Genomic DNA, 21595 nt, shown 5'->3' on the forward strand with positions numbered 1-21595 from the left:
TTTACATATGAACGACAATTCTTCTTCAGCGTAGGTATTCAATCGATCCAACCCCACATTTCCTGCCATTAATTCTTCTATTTCAACCCTCAGCTTGTAGAGGTCTAAAGGTTTTGTTTGCGGAGTCTGCTTCTCTAATTCACGACTCCAACTCTCAATTTCATCCGGAGTTACCAGAGAGACATTCCTAGTACCTGTTGCTGTCTCTAATTTAATTTCTTTTGTATTAAAAGGGTTATGCCTCTGCTGTATTCCCTTTCCAGTCTGTTTGTTTGGCAATTCCAAAAACGCAACTTCAGACTCGCACTCACTGGACTGATCATCTATGATGATCGGTTCCTGTCTCGGGGCTGCCATGACTGGGGTCATAACTGGAGTAATCGGATTTCCCTGACCATTTCCGTATAACGGGACCACCGGTCCAATAGTTACTGGAATAGTCAATGCCTCAGGACTGGTATTTAACTGGGAAATTTTCTGAATTATTTCTGTTCTTTGTCTAGCTAGAGCCTCTTGCTCCTTTTCCACTAGTACCCTTCTTAAAGTTGTGTCATGTAATATCTGTGGGGTCAATGGAGGAGTAAAACTCGGGGCAGTAGGATGCGTTTCACTTGGTCCTCCCCCATAATTAGGTTTCGGGAATAAAGTTCCAGTATTAAAGGACCTGCGCTCTTCTCCATATGGAGGTTGAACAAAAGGCAGTCCTGAATTCGATGGTTTCTCTTCGCTTTCATACAAGGGTCTGGGAAAAAAGATTTTCGTACGTGAATATTTTTCTTCCTGGCTTGCGGGCACTTTGGGATATATATCCCTTGTTTCCGTCGGTTCGGGTTTTTCAGGATAGGGCAATACTTGACCACCCCCTCCCAGTCCCAGGGACCTGTCTTCTTCCTTTAGGAAGTGGCGTCGGGGAACATCTCCTACACTGGAAGGTCGGGTTCCCTCATTGTAAGGTGGCGGACTTCTGGTACAGATGTCATCTATTAGTTCATCATCTGAATCCCCCAGGGCCCCCCAATGCTTACATTTTTCAGTACTTTTCTCACCCGCTCCAATGTTATGACATGCCGGCATCATGGGAAACAGACCCTCAACAATCATGCTCTGCCTCCACTGTTTCATCCTTTTATCCCTGGATTCCTGTTTCTGCCTGGGGTACCACTTGGTCAAACCCTTGTCCATTCGGGGTCTTTCTCTTTCAAAAGCCTCAATCTCCCATTCCTCTAATGCCTCATACTGCGTTAGTCTCGGTCTGGGATGCAGTTCATTCATTCGGGTTCTTAAATTAAATAAGATCCTACCATTGAAAGTACCATCCAACGGAAAAGCCAATACTCCGTCATCTTTTGTGTACTTCACCCAATTCTCCAACCACACACAGGTATTGTACCCTCGGTCAAACATCATGAATGAGGCGGGAGTGTTGGGTGCTGGGACAAGAACACCTTCCCTAGATTTAATCGGTTTGTCCGTTTTAAAATAATTTTTCACCTTACTTACAAGGGACATTTTTCTCTTGGTTCCGTACATAATATCGTATCTATTAGTCTTCCACTGATCCCTTTCAAACCCTAGGTGCCTTGGATCAGGTCGAGTTCCTGTAGTCTGCGAGTGCCACATACGACTTCTGCGCTAAACTTTGTTTACAAACTACCTCCAATCAGAACGCGCTTCAGAAATTCGTGCAACCAATGGGTGCGCGACACTAAATAAGCTCCGCCAATGGGTGCGCGGCCCCTTCGTGAGACAGTTCCCACGCTCCGGCGCTCACCCCTCCTTTACAATTCCAGCTCCGCTACCCGCCCGCTGCTTCTACCAATCCTAGCGCGGCACAGAGTGACGTCAGAGGTGCTTCGCGACTGACTCCCTCCCTTCACAAGGTAACGGAAACTTTCTTTCTTTTAAAGTGCTCAGTGCTTGGTTATTTTACAACAAATACACATTCGCCACAGTGCTCAAGTGTCTAGACAGAGAAAGAATTGTTTTACTGCAAGTAAACTACTTCCATTTACTTTTCACGCGCTGCGGGCAGATCTCTTCCGCCTACCCTTCACTCTAGCATCGGTGAACCTGTTATTCCCCTAAACTCATCCACTTCTTTCCGGGATATATTCCGAGTTTAAGGTTTCTCAGCGGACCCCTCTGCTTTCACGCTAGCTCCGAGGAACCTGCTACTCTTCCGATGTGACCCTTACTAGGTTACGCCACTATGGGAATTTTGCCAATGAACCCCGTTACTGTCATTTATTCACACATGTATTCAGAAAACCTTAGTTAGTGCTTCCCGGTTATCCTAACCTGCACCTAACTTTCCTCGAACCTGTGACCTCAGGACAATGGATTCTATTCACCACTTGCCCTTTCAATTCCCCGGGGAGTTCGGACAACAAGAAACAATACGGTTTACAAATGCATGGATTAGTACATATAACAATATAATAACAAGAATAATAACAATACAAAAATTCATGAGTTTCAGCAGCGTATTCACAAGAGAGTGATCAGTTCCCTCAGAACAGCCGCTCTTATAGCAGCATTAATATAATAGCAGCTTCCGACTTAACTAGTCCAACTAATCCCTGCCTTACTCTCAACTAGTCCCTAACCATCCTCTAGCTACCAGAAAACTGATAGAGCGCGCGAGGCCACCCGACCAATAGTTTTCGCCGTTTCCGGCTTCAGGGCCCATATACTTTTCAAATCACCATATACATCGATTGGGTGACTTCACGAGCTCTACCAAGTTGGTGTGTGTGTGTTCCCTGCTACCAATTTTCGGTGCACCCGACTTACCATCCACCGATGCGGGTGCCTAATGACCACAATGAATCAGGGAGCTAGCTGTAAAGGAAAGGCAGCAAAATACAAACCCAACCAATAACATTCAAATACTGTTTAAATGACCACGGACAACTGGAAGTTTTAAAATGTTTATCTAAAGTTCATTATTTTCTTGCATGAGGTACAATAAAACAAGGCAATCAATAACCAAGATAACGTAAATCACATAAGCATAAAGAAATAATGACAGAGTAATCATCAAAGTACTAATAAAATGTAACGAGAAAAGATACTATGCAAGTCAGTATTATCTAAACAGGGATAGCCTAAGTGTGAGTGACTATAGGAGAGCTTATAATGAATAACACGCTTCACTTAAGGTGAAGGGGCCTTTGAACAATCTAGGCAACGAAGTTCTAGACCATATCAGGAAATGACACACTGCTATGCAAAATATAATTTCTAACAAATGAGAAGACATAGGAATAAACTTATGGAAAAATATAAATGACTTTCAATAGTTGCAGAAAGACATGGAAAATATCACATATGCAATGTTGAACTTTATTAAAGCAAAAGTTAGAAATTCAGAAGGTGCAAGAATTTCAAGAGGTTCAGAGCAATATTTACCTAGAAAGGTGTGGAAACCAAACCCTGGCCACGGGTCAGTTAAGGACAGGAAACCCTCAAGGAAGGATACCCCTCAAAGGACAGCAGGTGCAGAATGGACACCCAGGATAGGACAGGATACCCTCGGAATAGGAATCAGGACAGGACCCTCAGGACAGGACAGCAAACCCTCAGGACAGGACCCTCTTCAGGACAGGACCGGAACCCACAGTTCGGAAGCAACGCCTGCGCTCCACCCGCTCTGCAGCTATCGATCAAGACCCCGATTGGGTCAGCGAACTCCCAGCTAAGTGCTTTGCCAGCACTTTAAGGTTCAGTAGAACCTCAGTCTATGGTCAAATTCGGACAGAGTGCTTCGCAGCGCTCTGTATCTTCAGTCACCTATTGAGTGCGTTGGGTCAGTGACAGGTCAGCTAAACCAGACAAGTCGGACGGTTCACTAGGTGAACCCAGGGTAGATATACAGTTTGGGGACAGTGCACCACCCCCCAATGTTGCAAAGTGTCAGAATCCCTCAATTTGGATTGGTCCTAAGGTAGGATTTGGGTAACACACCAATCACAATACACGATTTGAAGCCTTCATTAACATATTTGGGTACCGCCTAGCAGGTTTGGGGTTCTCATGAGAACTGTGCAGGAAATTAACATTGTAACACATGAGGAGCAACATTCGCCGTTCTCGTAGCGCAGAGGTGGCTTTCCCAGGCGCATCTTGACTGTGGCTGCCAGCTGGCTGAGTTCCACTGTCCAAAGTGGCCACTTTTCAATGCTCCCTGGTCATGCGCAGAAGAGACCGTCAATATGGCTCCCAATCAGTTTGGACCCCCATTCCCCGCGGTACATGAAAAGTAAGCGAAAACAAATTAATACATAATAATGTCATTATGAAAACACATCACAGGGTTTGTACCTTTAACTCATCATCAAGAAATAAACTTATTGCATCTAAATGTTAGCTACATTGATACGGACACAAGAGCAGTGGCACGAGCAGTACCACATGATAAGCACAGCTATGAATTACGCATGCGCATAACTTTCCCTCCACTTCTGCAGACGCGTCAGGACACGTGAGTGTGGCTGACGCATGCGCAGTAACTAAAATACAAGCGGCGGCCATTTTTATAAACACGGATTAAAGTAGTTAGGAATACACATAGGCAAGCGTCATAAACTTTACTCAAACTTAATATAAATGTTAGTAAGACGTACATTTATTACCTTGTTATACATAAACGAGGTTCTTGACTTCGGCAAGCCGCAAAATATGCGAAGCTTTGCTTCATCAGTACTCCAATATTTCTTCTTCCTTATACAGTCCTTATTCTCAGTTTCCCCTTTAGAAGTGTATTCCCTTTAGCCCCTTCGCCTCTTAAAACTCATTTTCGCCTCCTTCATCAACCTCATCAGTCATACTCTTCAATATTGCATGTATACAGACACAACGGGAGGCTGGCACCGCTGTAATTTATGAATGCATGGTAAATGTTATTGCTTATATGGGAGCAATATTGAACGACATCAGAGGCTTACATTTCCTGTACTTTTCTTTTTTTTGTTTGTGCAATGATTAGCCTGAAAGCAAATACAGTTGCAAAAAAACTTTCGGTGGTGGGTAGAAATTTCAAAAGTTTGTTTTGCGGAATTAAATAAGCATTAAACAATAAAATGTGACATTTTGAAAGATTTATTTTGCTCTACCTTGAGTGAAAATTGAACACCGGAGCATATCCTGCATTCAAAATACAGCCGCTCTCTGCACAAGCAAGGGGACTGGTTCCAGCAGAAAACGTTTATCACACGTCTGTTCTGCTTGAACCAGTCTGCCGCTGAAATAGATGTGAAATTTTGAAGTCACAAAATCCACACAATTCTACACATTTTATATACTGTGAAATGTTCAAAGTTCGTAAATTTCAGAGGCATAATCATTTCACACAGGCCTAGAGGTGGGACAAGGTGAAGACGATTGGAAGCCGAGATGCAAGGTGTAAGTGGACACCTGGATGTGTCATGTAAAAAAGGGAATTCACACCATATGAGCTACCCTGTTTTGGGTCAGCTGCAAGCTATGTATGGGCACATATAAAAGCTTCAGACACATTTCATTCCTATATCAAAATGGGAGAAAACCACTGCATGAGTAGAAATGGTTTTGTGGCATTTTAGGAAGATGGGAAAACTGGTGACAACCTCTAACAATGGGAGTGGTCGGCATAGCCATTGTAGCATGAGCTTTTGCACTTTTCAAAATTTTCAATGCGGTTTTGCTGATCATTTCGGAGAGATGGCATATATCACAAGATCGCATTATCATACCAAAGAATCATGGGCTCTAGGGCACATCAAAGCTCTGAAGAATGAAACCATATTTTTTTTAAAGTCATTTCTTTAGTATGAGTTATTTGGTGTACTGTGGGTCTAGTTCAAATGAGTAGCAAAGCACTTCTTCAAAGAATGCGTTATTGTAGCCTGGACAGTAAAAAACTGTAGCACTTCATATGGAAACATTTGTGGTGTGTAGGGGCAAGGGGTCTGCAGTGGTCCTGTTGATATTTTACTACAGAAACCAGTTTGTATGTGTGTGTGTAAATGCAGTGCCCAAACATTTTCTGAAGACTCCACATTAAGGGGCCGATTATGATCGCGGACGGACTTGAGTCCGTCCGCGATCACTGAGGATGAGGGAACGTCCGCATGGGCTGCGGCGTTCCCTCCTGTGCTATTAGGATGTGACCGCCAGGGTGGTATTTTTAACATTGCGGCGGGTGCAGCTTCAAGCTGCACCCGCAGCAATGTTAAAAATGCACGCATTGCATTTGTATGTAGAAAGTGGCAGGCACAGCGCGGTGCCTGCCGCTTTCTGCATACAAATGCAGGGGGGTACCATAGGTACCCCCATGTGCACCCCCCACCCCCCTTCCCCTAGGGGGCCCGCAACGGGCCCCTGCAGTGAAGATCCGTATGCTTTTCAACGGTGCTAAACCCGCCGCGGAAAAGCATATCTTGGCACCAATCCTAATATGGCGGACGGTGTCTGAGAGACACCGCCACCATATTAGAGCTTTTCCGCCGCGGTTGTAAGCCAACTGCGGCGGAAAAGCGGCGGACGGAAACCAGGAACCACCAGCCATCCTAATGTGGCGGTGGGTCTTTGGTGGGTCCGCTGCGGTTTTTCCGCATCCTCCGGGCCGGCGGTGGCTTCCGCCGGCCCGGAGGATGCGGAAATTCCGCAATCATAATAGGCCCCTTAGTACTACATTGCTGAGTTGTAGAATAACAAGACTATATAGTCTTCATTCTACCTCCTGCCTCTTTCTTCTCCCACTCTACAGTTCCTGCCTCTTTATCTCAGTCTCGCAGGTTCTCTTCAGCCTAGTTTTCTGCCTTTGTCTCTGTATTCTTTTTTTTATCTTCCTCAGTCTTTTTCCCTTGAAGTTCCCATCCTCAAAAATGAGTGCCAGTGTCTGCGACCTTCGTCCAGCAGCATAAATGAAGTCATGGGAATAAAAAATTGTCCAGTTCTAGACAACACGTTCCAGTGTTGTTTTTCACACCAATTTTAATCTATCACATATATTTCCATATGTTACTCGCATTCACAATTTGAGCCCTAGCAAGATAATATGACATGTTCTATTTATCTCAACAATACAAGTGGGTGCTTGGTCTGTCTCTAATCTTTTGATAATGTATGAAAACCAACCGACCATGCAATATACAACCCCTGTCAAATTAAAAGGCTGTTTGCTGGCTGTACAGACACTTTGATCAACACTGACATCTTGCTTTCGTAGGCAACACATTGATTTGGAACTATTTTCGAATGGCTTTGTCCATTTTCAGAGTATTTACTGATTTTAATTATGATGTATAATATTCTCAAATATATGCTATTTTATGTTTTTCTTTTTCAATAATAGAAGCTTATATAATTCTTCATGCCACCCTTTTGCTATTTCTTAACTCCAAAGTTATCAGATATTACTAACACTCAATACTATGGTATTCAATTCACTGATCTTGCAAGGATGGAAGGCTGAATCTACGTTGGCAGTAATTAAACTTGTGACAGTCAGACCACTATAGAGGTCACCTGCAAGCATTTACATCACAGACTTGTAACCATAAAGTCACAGATAACTTTAAGGAATGTATTGTTTCCTGTTCTTTCAATAATGTGCTCATATAAAAAGACTAATAGACTGATTAAAGTGATAATAAATCGAAGCCTCAAAAAGTTAATTTTTCATTTTTTTTTAAATGGAATAGTATTTTTCATTATGTGATAGATAATTGATGGTTCATTGTTTCCCTTTTATTAAGAGTTAGTGAAGCCGATATCATTATATGTAATTTTCATGTGTTTCTTCATGATTCTCTTTATAAATAAATATATATATTTTTTGCACTCTAATTTAATAATGTTTTGTAGTAAGTGTTCAAAGGTTTTACTAATTTAATAGGATTTGTATTCATTTATTCAATACTTTTTATGTTAAACACTTTCCCTACTGTTGTTTAGACTGTATTTCCAACAGTAAATTTAACCCATCTGAAGTCCAACACTTTACTTACTGTTGCTGAGACTGAAGAGGGACTCGTAAATGTAGCACATTTGAAGTCCAACACTTTGCCTACTATCACTTAGACTGGAGCGGGACAAGTAAATGCAGCCCCTCTGAAGTCAAACACTATCCTTACTGTTACACTGACTGGAGTAGAAAAAGTCCAATCCAATCCAAAAATTCTTTATTTCGGCCATTTGAGACCATAAAAGATACAATAAAAACATATAAAACACATGCAAACATACAATATAAAAAGAATGCAAGGAAGCAAAGGACTAATTAATTCAGTGCATATAAGAATCTGGGAAACTAAAGGCCCATTTAACTACAGTTCATTACAGTTCATTGCACATTTAGAGGTTAAAGGTTACCCTTTCAGTATTTTTCCCCTTATCTGCCACATAGCCATTAGATACTTGGCAACAGCAAAAATAATATAGTGCAGGGTACTTGTCTTCAGAATTCTGTATGATTGTAGATGGTTCCTGAAGCCCAAATTCCTACACAGTGGAACTAGCCAGTACTTTCTTGGTCTATTGTAAGCAGGGCAAAAAAACAGCACGTGTAGTTCGTCCTCCACGTTCGTGCTGCACCCAGGACAGAGTTTATCGTCCAGCGTTGTCCATTTGCTTGTAAAGGCTTTAAGGGGCAATGTGCCAAACCTCCACTGGATAAAAAGTTTCCTTGCAGTGATTGGGAAAATGATATCCATATATCCTTCGAAGTAAAAAGAACTTTTGGTGACCAGAAATTGTTCAGTAAGGGTGCCGTTTTTTGAAGCACACACAAGCAAAGTTAGGCTCTTGTCCTTGAAAGTCTTAGTGAGCATTTTGCGGGACACCCCTAGACAACCTCTTTCAGGATCATCCCACAGATCAGCCAGCCCCAGTCGATAGAATTCTCGTTTTACGTATGCCACCCATGGAATTCTGTCAGAACAATTAAGACTAAGAACGTGCTTCAGATCTTGCCTGTAGTGGGAGAGTTCACTAGTAGACCAAAGCCTATGCCAAAACCTCAGTGGCTTTAGAGCCAATTCATCCCCTATTGAGGGGAGCCCCAAATCTAATCTCAGTGGTAGCAGGGGTGTACCTTGTGGTAGAGCCAACAAACGTCTAAGGAAGTTGTTTTCCACCTTGACAAGTTCTGTCCTGACATTATGACCCCACAGCTCACCACCATAGGATGAAGCTGCTCTGGCTTGGGTTTTATACATCTCCAAGGCTGGACTAACTGGTTTGAAGGTTGATGAATTCGAGACCTTCAGAATTGCCCCCACCATTTGGGATAACTTTAAATGGGATCTTGCTATCTGTGGACCCCAGGATAGATTTTCGTGTAGGGCTACCCCCAAATACTGGAACGTTCTAACCCTTTCCAGCCTATCGGATCACAGGATTGGATTGGGCCTAGTTGTTGTCGAGGGATTGAATACCATGAATTTGGTTTTTTCTGCGTTGATCTCAAGGCCATGCGCCCTGCAGAAACCCCCAAACCCATCCAGTATCCGTTGGATCCCCATCGGGGATTTGGAGAGCAGGAGGGTATCATCGGCAAACATAATTGCCGGTACCCTCCTGCCTGCCAACCTCGGGGCATCGTTGTTCCTGACATTGTCAAGGTAAGATATTACACCGTTAACAAAGAGGCAAAACAGGGTCGATGCGAGGACACAACGCTGTCTTACCCTCCTGAGAACTGGAAATCTAGATGACAGCGCCCCCTCCCTCCCGCACCTGACCTGGGCAAAATTTCCATCATGGAGCCTGATTATTGCCTGTAGTAGCTGTGGAGGAACACCTAGCTCCCTGAGCACCGCCCATAGTTTCTTGCGTGGTACCAAGTCAAATGCGGACCTCAGGTCCACGAACACCATGTACAGACTCCCCCTCTCGATCCCCACCGTTTTCCAGTAGAGAAGGACGAGGCGAAAAATCTGGTCCATGGTGGACGTGTTCTTCCTGAAGCCCGCCTGGAGGGGACTAAGGATCGCATTGTCCTCCATCCAGTCCAGGAGGTGGTCCAGCAGAAGACGGGCAAAGAGTTTTTGAGGTACATCTATAAGGCTGATCGGCCTGTAGTTGGCTGGGAGCAGAGGAGAGCCCTTTTTAAAAATCGGTACTATCTCTGCCCCCAGCCAAGTACAGGGGATCTCCATCCCTCTTAAAATAGAGTTGAAAATAATGAGCAAATAGGGACCCCAGAAAAAGCAAATCTACCCCCCACCCAGCAAAGTCAACTCTTTTCGCTGCTGTTGCTTAGACTAGAGTAGGAATTGTATATTTAATATTCTTTCATATCAAAAATCTTATTTTCTTTTACTAATTTAATCGTTTTTTTTATTCATGTATGTAATACTTTTTATGTCAAACACATTCCCTGCTGTTGTTTAGACTGGAGTGGGAATAGTCAACCTAATCCCTCTGAAGTCGAACACTTTCTCTATTGTTGAATAGGCTGGAGTAGGAATGCCACATTTTACCCTTCAAAAGTCCAAAACTTAACCCTACCGTTCTCCTGACTGAAGTAGAAATAGTAATACTAACTTGTCCAAAGTCCAGCGCTTTCCCTACTATTGCTTAGACTGGAGTGGGAAAAGTAAATGTAACTCCTCCAAAGTCCAACACTTTCCCCACTGTGCATACCTTGGAGTGAAAATAGTATAGTTAATATTCAAAGATTCCAATAGTTTTCCAAGTATTGGTTTGATTTTATAGTATTGTTTGTTTGTTTTTTATATTATTTGTTTTTATTTCTAATTGGTATATTTTATTCTGGAATTGTTTATATTTTTATGGTTGTTTTTTGTGGTTGTATCAAATATTTTAATATATTATGTTATACTACATACAAATATATACATATACACACACACACACATACATATATATATATATATATAGACAGAAAAACACACATATATAATTGTGAGTTTATATGCTATATAGACATATACTGTATTACATTTTAGTGGAATTTGTTTAATTTCCATCAAATTACATTTATATATTAAAATATTTAACATTTACTATTCGAAACTCTATAACAAAATTCTATATGTTTGTATGTTTTTGAATGAGATTAGTGGCAACAATATTTTTTCTCTAAATTTTGGTAATCACCATTAAAAGTATAAGAACACAATATTATGGTATATTATATTTTTGGCATAATATTCTTGTCTACATTATTGTTTACCATGAAATTGTGTTGATCCTTTTCTAAACTGTCCAACTTGATTTTTAAGTTGCTCAAAGGAACAGCCCCTGTGCTCATGTATTTAAGGGAAAACTTTCAGGGTATCTTCTGGTAAGAGGGTTTCAATCAGGCAAATAATCATTACAGAGTACTTGAATAACCAGTCTCCATGGAAGAACACCCCATAGGCTGTCTGCATTTACACTCAAACCTGGCACTTACTGCTGGAAGATATGAAACGGCTGCTTACCGTTCTGAGATTCAGAAATGTAGTAACAACCTGTGTTGTTCAAGATATAAATCGCCATTAAGTGTCACAACTTGGTGATCTGTGAGGAAACTTTTAGTTCAGTGCTGCTTTTAGCCCATGGATTTTGTGCTGTGCACTTAAGATAAGATAACAAAAAGAAAGGTGTTTTTAGGTGTCTGTGTTTGGACTACAACTGTCCATAGCTACGTATGAGGAAGGCACAAAAGAAGCAATACTCTCTAGATTCCCTTCCACCAGCATGTGAATCTTCCAGTTTTGCTACTCATCATCATCATAGTTTATTTCAAATTAATATATATTTGTAATGGCATTTCTGCTTTTGATATTTTAGTATCCAAAATACTTTGGAACATAAAGATTCAAATTCCTAATCATAATTCAAAAAAACACATTTCTTTACAGTTTTGTAAACAAGTTTTCCAGGGTTGCCAAGAGCTTGATGTCATATTAAATGAGCTCCCAATAAAATGTATTTAACTTCTGCAATATTAATTTCTTCTGGGATAACGTCTGGACAACAAAAGTGAAGAGGTTCAGTAATGATAAATTTGAGATTGGTGTATATCTCCATCTACCCTCCAGAAAACAACTAAGTTTCCACCAATACTATCTTTCCACAAATTCATATTTCTCCTTTGATAATTAAATTAGATTTGCCTGCCCTCCTGTAATGTTTTTCATCACCACTGATTATTAACAATAATTAAAAGCTGCCTCACATATCTAAACATTTTTGGAAAACCCAGATACGATTGCAAGAAGCACAGACTAATTGAAAAACTTTTTCCCATTAAATATTTTGGGGCATATTCTCAAGGATTTATCGCAAAGTTATCAGCACTTTATCGCAGCCAAAGTGGCGATAAATGTATCGCCCATTCACAAGCTGGTGCTAACAGCCAAAATCATCAGTTTACCTGTGATAGCAGCCGCAAAAAACATCGCCACAGATGACCCTGGCAACTAACTCTAATAAGATGCAGAGTAGGCGTTCCCATTCAAAAAGTTGCGAAAACACCACTTCACAACATTCTCAATGACCAGCCAGATGGGCGATAGGATCCCAAAACAGTTGATAAGGCGCATTAGCAGCAGGGATTTAACACCTGCTCTTACCTGGTGTAAAGTCGGATGACAACCTGCACCATAAAAGGGAGCCCAGCCCAGAGCAACCAGAATAACAACAGATGCCATGGAGCTACTGATCATGCAGCTCAGAGCCCCAATAAAGCCACAACACCTACCGCCACCACCCCCAGGCCCGCAAACCCTCCCTGGATCTGCCCTGCACCCCCCTGCACTACCACATAGGCAGCGCAGACAAAGACATCGGACCTTCAGAAAATGCACCAGCCTCACAGACCTAACACCAGAGGATGTCATTGCCCACTACAGGCTCAAAAGGACAGCCATCCTCCGCCTCCTGAACATCATTGTCCGCAGGCTGATGGTACCAACACAGCAGACAACCAACATCCCTACACAGACAAAGCTGCTGTCTTTGCTGCATCTGGTTGCCTCTGGTACGTTCCAATCAACAACTGCCAGAGTCGGAGGAGTCTCACAGTCAGCCCTATCAAAGTTCCTCCCAACTGTCTTGGATGCCATCATCAGCTTGGTACCCCAGCACCTTCACTTCCCCCACACTGCGCAGGAACAGTTGGAGACCAAGCAAGGCTTCTACGCCATTGCTGGCTTCCCGCACGTGTTGGGGCAATTGACTGCACACATGTCCTACTTGTGCCCCCTGCGGACTCTGCACACAATTACCACAACAGAAAGCACACACATTCTATCAATGTGCAGGCAATAGTGGACCACCGGGGATGCTTCATCAATATCGTCGCCAACTACCCAGACAGTGTGTATGATTCCTACCTCATCCGACAGTCCGTCATCAACAGGTGCTTCCAGGATGGCACCTACGGTAATGCTCTGCTCATTGGTAAGTACCAAATGAACACACCACACACCCCAACTCCACAATCATGCATCTCACAACTCTGGTAATGCACACGTTACAAACTCACATACAACATGCCAAACAACATACCCACCCACCAGACACGACAGCAAAACTTACTGTAGTAACCTGGGCTTGTCATGTACATGAGCCATCAACTGCACGGCACCTCAGCCACACAATAGCAGATTGTGGGGAGAGGTGGGAATCAGGCATGTGCGAAGGAGGTAAGTGACCCATGAATGAGAATGTACACAATGGCAAGTGTGGCGTGGATGTGCTGACCAGAGTGCAGTATGCAGACCACACCCATATTCATGTCGACATACACTGCTGGTGTTTGGAGTGTAGTGGACAGTGGATGCAGCCATGTTACCCCAGGCAGTGGGGAAGATCTTGGAAATGTAGCTTGTTACATCCCCCCTGTAAGCATGAGCGGAATGGGCTTGTCCCGGAGTACGCCGAGCCAGCCTAGGGGTGTGAATAAAAAGCACGTAGCTCTGGGGGTGGTTCTTTTCTGGAATGGCCAACATGTCTGCCAGGGCGGCACCTCTCACCCTGCCACAAGGCCTACGCTTTGAGCGGTGTTGCCTGCAATAATGTGCGCCAGCTGCACCCCGGGCCACTGGTCCCCGAACCCATCATGCCCGCCCCTGCGCACCCAGGCCTCACTTCTCACCTGCCGACACTGGCATATGTCAAAGAGGGCCCACCACATGCCAGTGCAAGCTCCAAGCCCGAGGCCTGCGACCTTGGCAGCCTCCTCAGACCATCGCTGGCCTCCGCAACGCAGGTCCCCAGCACTCCTTACTCGTTGACGTACTCCACCACTGCCTCCGGCCTACACTACGGTCAAGTAGGTCACACATTTGGAACTGAGTCTTGATATCCTGATGGCCGAGTTCATATGTTAATGGGACGTTTGATACCACTGTACTCCCTTTGATATGGTGCTATCAATTCTGTGCATAGCATTCCAACCACACATGTCTGTGGTCCATTGCTGACTACTGCCTTCAGCCCACACTGCGGTGCAGTAGGTCACACATTTGGAACTGAGTCTTGATTTCTAAATGGTAGAGTTCATATCATTGTACGCAAGGAGAGTAGTAAGAGGAATATGTGTTTCAGTCCGGAAGAAAAAAGATCATTGTTACGGACGTGATCGAACACTACCAAGAACTGCTCTGGTGTCACTAACTCTGTGCATCGCAAGCCAACAACACGTGGTTGTGTGTGTCCCTGCTGGCCGCTACCTACGGCCTACACTGCAGTTGAGTAGGTCACACATTTGGAACTGAGTCTTGATTTATTTATGGCAGAGTTTATAGCATTTTACAGGCCTCATTGCAGACTGCATACCCTTTCAGCTCCGGTGCCACTAAGTCTGTGCCCCGACATTCATGGACACTCTCTGGTTGAACATTGGTGGTGTCTTAGTCTATGGCCTGGGGGTTGTCCTCATCATCATGTAGCTGATACTGACTTGGTGGTAAACATGATTCTGTAGCATTCCACTCCTCCCTTTTCCTGTTTCTGCTTGATTCTGCCCTCTGCATCATGCCCTGGAAGGACACCTTCTACTGTCCCCCGCAACCCTCCGCGACATCCAACTTTGACATCGATGACGACCCGCTCAGCTCGCGTGGCCTACCTCAGTGCACATCAAGTCACCGTCCCGTGGCGGTGTGCCTGTGCCGGCCGCAGTGCATTCAGGGCCACTAACTCTGTGCAGCTCAAGTAATGGGCCCTTGCTGTTTGAACTTTGAACTTCAGATTCTCTGATCACTGTTGTAGTTGTTGCCAGCACAACCAGCCCCTGAGGGGTGGCTTACACTCACCCCACACCCATCCAGCACAGGTGTCACTGGACATGTGACCCTGTCAATAAAATGGGCCGGGCGCACGTGCCCATAGCCAGTCCCACAAACTATCTGAGTGTGGCTGTGTGGTCATTATGTATGCATGAGGGCCCCGGGACATACCACATTACATTGTGCTGTGTACAGCGGACGCAACCATGTCACCTCAGGCAGTGGGGTAGACATGGGCCATGTAGCTATGACGAACCCCCCTGTGAGCGATAGCGGAGTGGACTTGCGTACGACAGTCCAGCGTAGGGGTGTGTTTAATCAACCCGGGGCTCTGGGCATTGTTAAGTTTTGGCCTAGCCAAGGAAGTAACTAATGCATGTGTCTCTGTTGTAGTGTCTGCGCCACCCGTCCTGCAATGGGCAATGTTGCTACGTAGCATGCCCCCGGAGTGTGGGCTCAGCTGAAGGGGTAAATGAAGGAGTGCTAGACCGCTCGGGGTCAGGGATCATACATGCCAACTGTTGTGTGTGTCGCTATTACCGCAGCATAAGCCAAAGGTCTACCCTCAACCGCATGGCGAGATCAGCCAGGCATGAACTCTACATCTGTGTCCGCCCTATCCTTACCATAGGCCTACACACATGTGGCCACCCACCTTCAACACCACTGTGTTGTTGTCAGGCTTGTGGAAATGCGCAGACAGGCATGACAATGGTGTGCAGTAGGAGTGCAAGTGATGCAACTGTGCTACGCACAATAGTAAATAGGCCCGGGGGGATGGAGGAGCAGCAATTAGGCTACGTAATACACATTGATGCTGTACATTTGCTGCAAGCAGTACATGTCAAACAGGAGTCACAAAGTCACACATATCACACACCAATGTACCAGTGTGCCTGCCAACACATCATGCAGAACTAACTATTGACTCATGTCTCTCTACACTGTCACAGGTGATCAAGGATATGCACTGTGGGCTTGGATGATGACACCCCTCTGAGCCCCGAGTACACAGGCCTAGAGGCAGTACAATGCGGCCCACAAATGCACCAGGGGCTTCGTGGAATGCATATTTGGCGTGTTGAAGTCACGTTTCAGGTTCCTGGACATCAAAGGTGGAAGGCTCCTGTACAGCACAGACATTGTGTGCAAGATGATCGTTGCATGTTGTGCATTGCACAACATATGTGTACGCACCAATGCCCCATGGATACACGTGCCAGATGCCCCAGACGATGATGAGGAAGATAAGGCAGGTGGACCACATCCCACTGCAGCTGTAGCAGGAATAGCCCATAGGAGCACCATCATTGACAATTTCTTCACATGAGCATGTCACATTGTCACAGTCCTTAGCAGTCATGGGACAGTACAAAATTACAACAGGCACAGCATGTGCAAATAAATGCATTTCAAGACACATTCCCTGAGTGCATGTCACTCATCTGTACAAGCACATCACTCAGACAAGTGTAAGTGTGACATGTAGTGCTAACAATTTCATAATTTGATAATAGATGGTGGGTGTGTCACCTCTGTACAGAGAGGCTGATTAGGGTGTCACATATTTGCAATGCCAGTTCTGTGTGTCACAGATAGTACGGAATCCCACTCTTCTTCGTTTCACATGTGTCCCAAATCATTACATATAGGCTGTCATTTGTGACCTACAAGTGACAACAGGGCTTCTTTTGGGGTCAAATATGTACCACCATGATGCAGGGATGCACCCTGTGACTCAAGTCCCACAACATGAGCAACATGTATGTAAGGGGGAGTCACTGCCCCTACATTTGTCCATGCTTTCATACTTGATTGATCATAGACATGACACATCTGTGTGCAGGAGGTGTTGATTGTCCCTCTGCAATGTGAAGGGGAGATGCGGTTTCACAGTGTGTTCCATGTATGTTTCTGCATTGGCGCAATTTACATGCAGACTGAATGTCAATGTACATTGTGCCTGTGAGGAAATGCCTATTTGATGTGGGACAATGGATATTTGTTCTACATCACCGATGTGGGGTTGTACTCGTACATTGTCATCTCATAATTTTTTTCTTTGCTTTAATGGTGCATTTTCCCGCATGATGCATGGGAATTGCAGGCCTATCACTGGTTATCGCTGATTTTTGTATTGTGGTTTGGGACATCAATGCTTTTTTTGCGTTCATGTTTTGCATTTTTGCGGCGGCGCGTTGATTTTAACGCAGTCATTTGACGCATTATCGTGAGACTATCGCATGCTATCGCCGCGTTGAGAATACGTTAACACAGCATTATTTTCCCATGATAGACTGCAATGTGAAGAGTTGCGTTAAGCTAATTTTGCGATAATTATCACACGTTCTTGAGAATATCCCCCTTTGACTAGTATTTCTGTCTCCAGATCTTTTCAAAGTGTATACCTTCAGTATGATCTTTCTTATGTCATATTTTTGTGTAATATTTTTCTACATTCGACTCATGGAACCATTTCATGGAGCAACGACATTCCTGATTTTCTTTTAAAATATGTTTAATTTTCTTTGTAGTCTGTGGGAGCTACAGCTGGAACTGAACATGTCTACCTCACAAAGCCATTTGAGTTTGTATCGTAGTGTACAAGAGTAAATAACAATATTTATGAGTACGAGATTTTCACAAAAATATATAATGTACTCATAAATCCCTTAGCTCCAGTGAATAATAACCTTTACCAAATAACATTTCAGAGGAGTATTTCCACCCAAGGAGTGGGAAATGAGTATTTCAGGGTGTGTTAAGAGTTGAAATTTGTCAATGCCCGCACACCTCAGTTTGTGGTGATTTAAAATCTTCCCTTTCCACGGTGGAAGGGAAATGGAACACCTCAAGACTTTGTGGGAGTAAGGGCAAGGGGTTTCTCCACAAAGAAAGAAACAAATATGCCATGCCACAGTAGCTTACCAGACTCTGAAAGAATAAGGTGCTCAGTTCCCCATCAAAGATATGTCAACACATTAAAAAAAAATGTATATATATATACACACACACACACACAAATATATATGCTTAGCGAGAGTATTCCCATAAAAGATCCGGTCACATCCACCATGCAGGGCTGGTGCGGTGTAACGAATACGGGTTGTGTATAATTTCAAACAAATACGCCTCCCCAACAGCAAAGAAAGCACGAAACCGCACTCAATGTCTCAATGTCAAATGGATTCATTGCGTCAACGGGTTTCGACCTGAAAGGGTCTTTGTCACAGCCATGGCTATTATATATATATATATTCACATGAGATTCTCAGGAGTATGCTTAGTAACATGTAAATGTTTAAAACTTTCTAGAGGTATACACCTGGGAAGGTTAGTGGATCAAAAATTGCTCAAAATCTGCATCCATGAGGAAGTATAACTGGTGTTCTGATTTTTTTTGTCTTGATTCCAGCAAAATATATGCTCATGTTATGATTACAATAAATAAGCAATATTACAAGCCAAAGTCAGATTCTTCCCAGTACCAGGGCAGCTAATGAGCTGCTTGTAAGTTGCCACACATAGATCCCCCGTGCAGCTTTTCTGGCGTTTTCTTTGTTTTTTATTTTCGTTAGTCTGCAGGAAAAGAGAAAATCAATCTTCTGCAGAAATAAAAGACAAATAAATAATGCGCGCAGGATATTGATTCCTAAGACTGCTGGGAGGTGAGAAATATTGTGTGGATTTTTAAAATGAGGCATTGTGTGGAAAAGGACTCGGTTGCTCGTGTTCACTAATGACCTCAAACGCTGGCTTGGCTGCCGCCACCGCTGCTTTACTTGTACACAGAATGCTTTTAATGAACCAATTCACATTTTCCTGCTTGGCGGTGAATGTCAGAAAGGGCATTTACGTGTCCTCTGCTGTGCAAATGTTATCTATCTCATTATTTGATAAAACTTCAGAAAGCCAGTTAAGAAATAATTGGATTCGGTACCAGAGTAGAGATAGGGCAAAATGAGTTTGTGCAATTTTTTGTCATGGATTATTTGTTGGAATTTAGACAGACGTCGCACCATCCGAAAAGTTCTTATATGTTTTTGTTTTACAACATTTTGAATAAAAATATAAAGCAAGTCAATGTGTCATTGGAAAAAGGACATACAACAAAAGGATTATTCACAAGGCCTTTTTGTACCCTTTGGACAACATGATCAATCAATCAGTAGATTTGTAGAGCGGTAATTGTCACCTGTGAGGTATCCAGGCGCTGTTTTTAACCCTTCTACATTACTGTGCTACTCGAGCATTGATTTCTGAATACAACCGCAGTCTGGAGTCAAATCGAGAACAATGGTAGCTTGGGCAAAAAGTCGTTTATTCACGTTCGTACCTCCATTTTCATACAGGCAGCCACGTTTCTGTGAGTTATATGCCTAATCGTTCATTTGTGCACATTGTATTTGTAATACATATATAATTTTAACGAGGTTCTTGCTAATATGCCCCTGTATTTCTAAAATGTTTCAACATTTCCCTGTGATAAAGATGGGTGGTCCAGGGCTGGCTCGTGCCAGATTCGAATCTAATGTCTGTGTGGGGCCTAAGTCCCCTCTGACTGACAAGGCTAACCAGAGTTGAGCATCGCAAACTTTGATTTGTGCTTCACATTTCTTTCATTCTTCCCATGCCGTTATCTGACCTTGCAGAAATGAAATGCCCCCCCCCAGCGGATCAGCCTCCTGCCTCCCTTTACCCTTTTCTCAGACTGGTACAGAACCACCACTGTCAGATGAAACGATGACCTGAGGAAGCAGTCTCCTTCGAAGAGTGAAAGTCTAATCCTTGGCAGAGTTTGTTAACTTCTAAGCATGGTTTAGTCCTTTTTGCTACTGATCTTTCCCTTACTCATACCAGATGCTAAAACCCTTCAAAACTACTTACAACTCTCATTATTGACTCAACCTAGAAATAGTATTGTAATTGTTATGTATGTGATTTTAGCTCTTTCATCTCAGAAAACAAAGGCAAAGGTCTGTCGCTTGGGAAGATGGGAAGGGAAAAAGAAAGATCCCTAACTCAAACACGTTTCAGTTCTTTCTGGAACATACCTTTCAATTACTCATCCCAGAGGCTTAGATGCCAGAATATCTACTATGCTTCTATAGAACCACAAAAATATCACATCAAAAATGTAGCTAGTATGTATATATATATTCAGAGAGAGAGAGAACCTGAGATGGAGAGAGGGAGAAAGAAAGACATACAGATATATAGATAGATAGAGAGACAGCCAGACTGACAGGCAGATATATAGATAGATAGACAGACAGGCAGAAAGACAGACAGACAGACAGAAAGATAGACAGATAGACAGATAGATAGATACATAGATAAACAGATGCTGCTACCAAACCTTCTCAGTAGAGCTTATCTCAGCAGAATCTTCATGCATGTTTGCATAAAGTTGCCATCTGTATCTATATCCCCTGCTTGCATAAGTATTCATTCTATATTTGCTAAGAAAACGAATCTAGCTTGGGAGTCATCATGTAGCTATTTCTGAGCTAGTGGGGTTGAAACATGATGACTATACACTTTCTGCACCCAAGCACACAAGGTTTTGTATATGCCAAGGCATTGGTGCATTCCACCCTAACCTTTGAGTGTCAATGACAAATCAGGGCAAGATAGTAGCCAATGATCCCATCTGAGAGATCATGGGCTCAAAAGAGCATATTAGAGCAATGTAGGCTCCCACCACTAAAGTTGACCTAAGTGTAAACTAGGAATGAAATGGACCTTTTAGAGCCCCTTTGTGAATGCAAACGACTTAACAAGATTCGTCAAAGGTGACAAAAATGATATTTTTGCAGGTAACATTTATGCAGCACACCCTACATTTTGTCACTTGCAAGATTCTCAAAATATTTCACTGTTTCATTAACACAACAGTTATTTTGATGAGAGGGCTTGTGCGTTGGATCTAAGGGGCTATATATGAGTTCGGAGTCTTTTCTAGTCCCTGCAAAAACCTTTGCTTTTGTCTGAATTGAAATTGTGTGTAATGTGGAGTTTACTGCACCAGGATGTTCCTGGATGCAAAGGAATCCACGCGTCCGCCAGTTTCCTTAGGTATATTTTTATAGGTCCAATCTGCTTACATGCAAGTGGAAATCCTAACAAATACCGGGATAAATGGATTTGATAAAAAAGCACCAACTACACATGTTATTCCCTATTTTTAAGAGAAACCTTCTAACAGGTGGAATTTATGACAAACAATAAATTCATAGCCCCCAGTATCAGATTTTATCGAGTCTGATAAGTATTGCCTATACCTCTAGGACACACATTATCATGGCCGTTGGGTCAAGCCAGAAAACCGACTCCACTCTAAATTGGCTGTCAAATTAACCTTT

At 43.2% G+C, this 21595-nt stretch overlaps 1 protein-coding gene across 4 annotated transcripts in view; it reads left to right on the forward strand.

Annotated features, from left to right (window-relative positions):
• ADCYAP1R1 (ADCYAP receptor type I) overlaps positions 1-21595 on the forward strand; it is an 857256-nt gene that overhangs the window by 166282 nt on the left and 669379 nt on the right. The gene's annotated exons all lie outside the window — the stretch shown is intronic.

The sequence above is a fragment of the Lissotriton helveticus genome, chromosome 10 (genome assembly GCF_964261635.1).
Source record: "Lissotriton helveticus chromosome 10, aLisHel1.1, whole genome shotgun sequence".
Taxonomy (NCBI): domain Eukaryota; kingdom Metazoa; phylum Chordata; class Amphibia; order Caudata; family Salamandridae; genus Lissotriton; species Lissotriton helveticus.